The sequence below is a fragment of the Myotis yumanensis genome, unplaced genomic scaffold (genome assembly GCF_028538775.1).
Source record: "Myotis yumanensis isolate MYYU_CA2020_CCGP unplaced genomic scaffold, mMyoYum1.0.hap1 SCAF_9, whole genome shotgun sequence".
NCBI lineage: Eukaryota > Metazoa > Chordata > Mammalia > Chiroptera > Vespertilionidae > Myotis > Myotis yumanensis.
Window position 1 is genome coordinate 50,093,207 of NW_027223760.1, and position 6,305 is coordinate 50,099,511.

Genomic DNA, 6,305 nt, shown 5'->3' on the forward strand with positions numbered 1-6,305 from the left:
AAGTTAATAAATAATATACACAAGTGTAGAAAATCAAGTCATGATGTTATCGTTACATTTTAATGAGTCATATCAACAATGCCTGCCATACACTAGCAAAAATGTTAAAGGACCAGGTAAATTGGACTCACTCATTTATTATGAAATCAGAAATCACCTTGGTGATGTGACACATTTTGAAAGGCACAGTTTTGAAAGTGCTGCTAAGCTGCCCAGTTTTGAAAAAATATTCATAGTTACATGTAGAATCACCTACCTTGCCAAGATCAGACTTTGATGTGTTTTAGCTACTACTGCTAATATAATAATTTAGAAAATCTTTAAGCCTGCAAGTCATGGGATGTTCTTTCAGGGGAAGCATCCATAGTTTTCAGGATGAAATACTCCTCCTCAGTTAAAGGAACAGAAGTGAAATTTTCCTCTCTTTTGTAGTTTTGAAGAATATAATGTTACAATACTCTCTGGTTTTGTTTTCATCTTTGGCACATTGCTATTTCTTTTATCATTCTGGTTGTTTTCATTCTATTTAAAGGTGCTTTATATTTACCCATTAGCCTTTATTGAAGCTTTCCAAGGCTGGGGGATCTCTAGTTTCTTATATCTAGTTAACAAATACATAAAGTAAGACATACATTTAGATTCTTTTTCACCTATTACATAGCAAGTATGAAGGATAGCTAAGAAGAAAGTCTGTGATCACATGACTCAAGACAATCAGCTGTGACCACGGGCTCATGTCTTCATGAAGGGTGTGGCCAATAATAGTCTATTGGACCAAGCAAAGTAGGGGATATGACCAACAGAATTCTGCTTCAAGCTCTAGTCTGTCTGACTGGAGGAGTTTCAACGGCCAGTGATTTTTAATACAGATAAAATTCCAAGAAACCTATATGCTGTATTTGCTAAAAAATCCTCCCACTGGCAAGAGTGAATTTAGTCAGTTTTTCACAGTGCAATTGGTAACTCTAACCATAGGGTACTAAGCTTTTCCACCTCTACATATAAAAATTTTGACTGCTATAATGAGAATTTTTCCAGTTCAGTTATTTATTTTCAGAAATAGATGACTTTGTTATGAAGACAACAAAAAATATCCATCATAAGGAATGAGAACTATGCATATTCTGTGATATGTATGATATACATAATACATACCCACATAATACTACTTATGAATAATTATTTTCAGAGCTTTACTTCAAATGAGATGCTCCTCTCCACTGAGGAAATGGTGAAACTCTTAAACAGATACTCTAGGACAGGGGTGGGCAAACTTTTTGACTCGAGGGCCACAATGGGTTCTTAAACTGGACCGGAGGGCCGGAACAAAGGCATGGATGGAGTGTTTGTGTGAACTAATATAAATTCAAAGGAAACATCATTACATAAAAGGGTACGGTCTTTTTTTTTTTTTTTTTTTTTTAGTTTTATTCATTTCAAACGGGCCGGATCCGGCCCGCGGGCAGTGGTTTGCCCACGGCTGCTCTAGGATCTGAGCTCTCTTTTTCTCCAGGTTCTGTTGATTGGGCTCTTAAGGCAATAGGTGAGTTTGCTCAGTCATTGAAGTTGAAGATGCTACAAGTTCCCTTGAAGCAGGGCTTTTAAGAATCTTTGCTTCTTCCCAACTTCCTCAGGAAAAGTAACCAGAGTGCCTGCACTCTATTTGTTGCCTTAGGTTTGCTCTGAGTTCTGCTGTCACCACTTCCTTCTGTGTTCTCCCTGTACCAAATACAAGAGGCTCTATTTTGTACCTTTGGCATGAGGTGGGCAGGGGAGTAGTTTCTAGAACAAAACTTAAATTCTACAAATGATCCCATCCCACCATCATTTTAAATAAACACTACACCATAATAATCCTCTTTAATGATACAAAATATGATTGGACCAGCTCATAGAGAACTCATCAGTATTCCAGATTATATTTTATTTTACTGGAGGGTGCGTCATTCATTCGCGTTACTTATCTGTGTTGATGAAGTGGTTTCTGCTGAACCAAACATCTACCACTAATAGTTTCACCAACACACCTCTGCAGTGGACAGTCCCTTAGTTCTTAACCATGCCCTCAGGCATCCTCCTCTGTTGCTGGTCTTGTATTTGTTTTCACTGCCAATTATAGTAAATGTACACTGTCTTCCTGAGCACTTTCCTCAGAGACTCTCTACTATTATTCCAAAGGGCCTCAGTTCCTTTTCTGTCTGTCAAAAAATGGTTAATACGTGAGTATTAATGTCTGGTTTTTTATATAGTAATTGAAAGGTTGCCTGCTGTGCCCAAGACGCTGTTCTGCTAGCCTGGAACCCGACTGGGCACGGCATTTGCCGGGAGTGATAGCGCATTGAGATAGAAAAACTCCATCCCCCAACAGGTATTTTTGCCAGGGTCTGATTTCTGTGATTCAGGCATGTACCTTTTAAAGGCTCTTCATCCAACTACAAATCTTCCCTTCACTCATCCACTTGTTTGGTTTCAGAAGATAGCACTTGGCACAAAGAGACACATTCCCTAATAACATTTTATTCTTCTCTGTCAACCACACTGCTTTAATTCCCAGCATGTGGTGAGCTTACTGGAAATCCCCTGACTATGTACCCTGAGCCCATCTCCTTGAATCTTTGTGTCCCTTTTCACTATTATCACTCTAGAGAGATTTTCTTTGTAATCATGGTCAGCTCAACAGCCTCATCCTTTGTATTTAATATCCTCTCCGTTCTACAGCATCCTGTATGGTTTTCAAAACCTTTTGATTTTTAGCTTTTCTTTTATGATTTTCTCATGGTTCTATTTTGCCCTTGTTTAGGTACTTCCAATCTGATTGACACATCTGTCAAAATCAATTTTTGACCCACTTTTTGCTCAGCTTCTAGGATTCGTCGTGGCAGTACACTACGGTTTATTCATCTTTCTTGACTGACTTTCCCTACAATCTAGACCACTGTGGAACTGCCTTGATGAATTTACAATATTTCTCTATGTGAATAAAATCTCTATAGGGGAATAGTCAATATCACAATGGTTTCCATGCTGGTAAGCTCATGAAAAGATGTTCAACATAATTAGCCATTCTCATAGGTGCATAGGGAAAGGCAAAGTAATAGATGAAAATGTAAACCATGATGAAATACTACTGTGCACATATCAGCATGGCTAAAATAAAAAGTACGGACAACAGCAAATGCTGAAAAGGATTCAAAGCACCTGGAACTTTCATGCATTGCTAGTGAGAATAAATAGGACAGCCCCTTTGAAAAATAATCTGGCAGTTTCTCATAAAATTAAACATGCAATTACTGTAAGACCTAGCACTTGTACTATTGAGCATTTATACCAGAAATGAAAGTTCATGTTCACTTGAAAATCTGTACACTAATTTTATAGCAGCTCTATTCAGAATCACCCCAAACTGGAAAAAACCCACTGTCATTTACCAAGTGAATATATAAACAATTTATGATGCAACCATATAATGAAATACTACTCATTTATAAAAAGGAACAAACTATTGATACAAACAACCACTTGGATAACTCTCAAAAACATTGTACCAAGTGAAAGAAGCCAGTCTCAGAATGTTACACACTGTATGATTCCATTTATATGACACTCTCGAAAATGCCAGACTACAGTGACAGAGAGCAAAATGTTTGACAAGGATCAGGTTGAGAGAGTTTGGGGAGTTTGGAGAACTGTTCTATATTCTGATTGTGGTGGTAGCTACATAAATCTATTCAAGTGTTAATATTCTTAGACCTGTATACCAAAAGACTAAACTTTATTCTATAATAATTTGTTTAAAATTGTTTAACTGCAAAAAAATAAATGTATACACTCCCAGAATCTGACCAGTCCTCATCAGCCCCTTCATGCCACCCTGGTATAGGCATCACCATCCATCTCATCTGCATCATCACAATAGCCTTATAGCTGCTCTCTCAGCTTCCTCTCTTTCCATCACATATTCTATTCTCAACAAAAAGTGATCCTTTTCAGACATTAGTCAAATAAAGCCACTCCTCTGGTCAGAAGTCTTCACAGGCTTCCCTTTTCTCTCAGTATAAAAACTGAAGGCTTTACCATGTTGTTGGGTCCCCCAGGAACTTCTCTGTCCTCTTCTTCTGTGAGTCCTCCTCACTCACTGTGCTCCAACTGCACTAACTTTCTTGCTGCTCCTTGAATATGCCAGGCTTTGGCACTGGCTATTCCCTTTGCCTGGAAAATCCTTCCTCCAAATAACCAAATGGCTTCCTTCATCGCCTCATCCAACTCTTTGCTGAAATGTCTTCCTCTGGGTGGGACCTACTCTGACCACTGTATTTAAAACATCTCTCCCTGAATTCCCCTCTTCCATTTACAGCTTAATATTTCTTAACAGCACTTACCATCTGCTAACATACTGTATTATCAATTATGTATTGCATTCATTTTCTGTTCCCCCCCCAACAGACACACACAAACACACATACACATACACAGGCACACGCACATGCACACACGCACACACGGAAACAGCAGAATCCGTAGCACTTCTATTAACTGTGAGAAGGGTAAGAAATTAAAGATGCCCCCTACACCCTGCCCACCCTCTATGTTCTTCCTTTTACCTCTGATAAGGACAGCACAGATAAATGGCTTATTGGAAGAGGATGAGCCCAATAGCAAATTACTTGTAATGTCATGAATACATCACTTTTTCACTTCTCAGTTCCTTCATCCATTGGGATTATTATGTCCAAAATATCCTTCCTGGTCATTTTGCTAACTCCCACATCTTTAAGTTTCAGGTCATAGACTAGACCCTGACTCAGCTTGTAGATTTTACATTCAAATAACTTGGTAACTTATCAGAAAAGGCAAAATGTAGTAACTGTTAATGCAGTTATTGAGCAGTTTATGGGGATGGGGATTGATCCCACTTTAAAAAACAGTCATTTTTCCATACCAGCAAGAGATTACTATCCCAGAAATATGTTATTGTAATGTAAGTGGCCCACAAGGCTCATACTGTTATAGTGAGTTTACATAGAATTCACTGGGGTTAAAAAAATAAAAATATTAGCTTTGCACTGTAAATGTAAATGCCAAATGTAAATACAATGATTTTATGTGTCCCCTTGTTATTTGACCTTGCACAAAATTTTCAACCCAATCTGGCCTCTGTCTTCTTGTCAAAAAAAAAAAATCCCTCTAATGATTATTCCAGCTTCAAAAATCTGTGATTTCCCTTTTCTTTTTCTGTGAAGCAGTCAGAACAGGCATTATGCATATTTTACAGATAGAAAACTGCGGCTCGGAGAGGAGACTCTCCTTTGGACAGACCTAAACAAGAGCCCACCTCTCTCCCCTCTGATACCTGCTCCTATGTGCTGCCTACCATTCAGCTGTTGCCACATTAAAACAAACATTGTTTTAAAACCATAAGAATAATTTGATTTTAATGATTCTTTTTAATTTTGCCAGCACAAAAATAGCAATTTTTCTTTTGCTCTTTTGCAACTAAAAAACATTAAGTCAAGTTTGAGCCTGGAGGCCTTTTTTTTCTTTTTTTGGCTGTTGCAAAATAGTGAAAAGTGTGTTTTATAATAGAACAGTGACTCAGAATTAACTACTATAAGAGTTTGAACTCTTTTTTGAGAAATAAAAAGGCAGATTTGGTGTTTTTATAAATATTCATGTGAAGGGGATCTTCAAAACATTGCAAAAGAATGCTAAATATGAAATGTTATAGAATATTATTGGATTATAAGGTGCCATAATTATTTTTTAACACCATGAATTGTATATGTTGTGTTTTTAAAACTTAAATCTGATTAAAATTGTTGTAATAAAAATCAGAACAATGACAGAAATGAAATTGTAGATCCAGGAAGTTCAGAGAACACTACATAGACAAATACCCAAAACTTTATACTTAGGTGTATCATATTCTAAATGCATAAAATCAGAGACAAAAAGAAAATCTGGAAGTAGGCCAAAGAAGGAAAAAACACTTTATCTTATCTATAGAGGAACAAGGATAAGAATTATATCAGCCTTCCCTTCAGAAACCATGCAAACTGGAAAGAACACAAACACCAACCTAGAATTCTGTACCCAGTGAAATTATCCTTCAAGAGTGAAAGAAAAATACTTTCACAGGAAAACGAAAATTGGAGGAATTTGTCACCAGTAGGTCTGCCTTGCACAAAACATTACAAGATATTCTTCAGAGAGAAGGAAAATGCTATTGGTCAGAAACTCACATCTACATAAAGAACAGAAGAGTATTAGAGAACAAGTAAATGAAAGGACTTCTTGGTTCTTTCCTC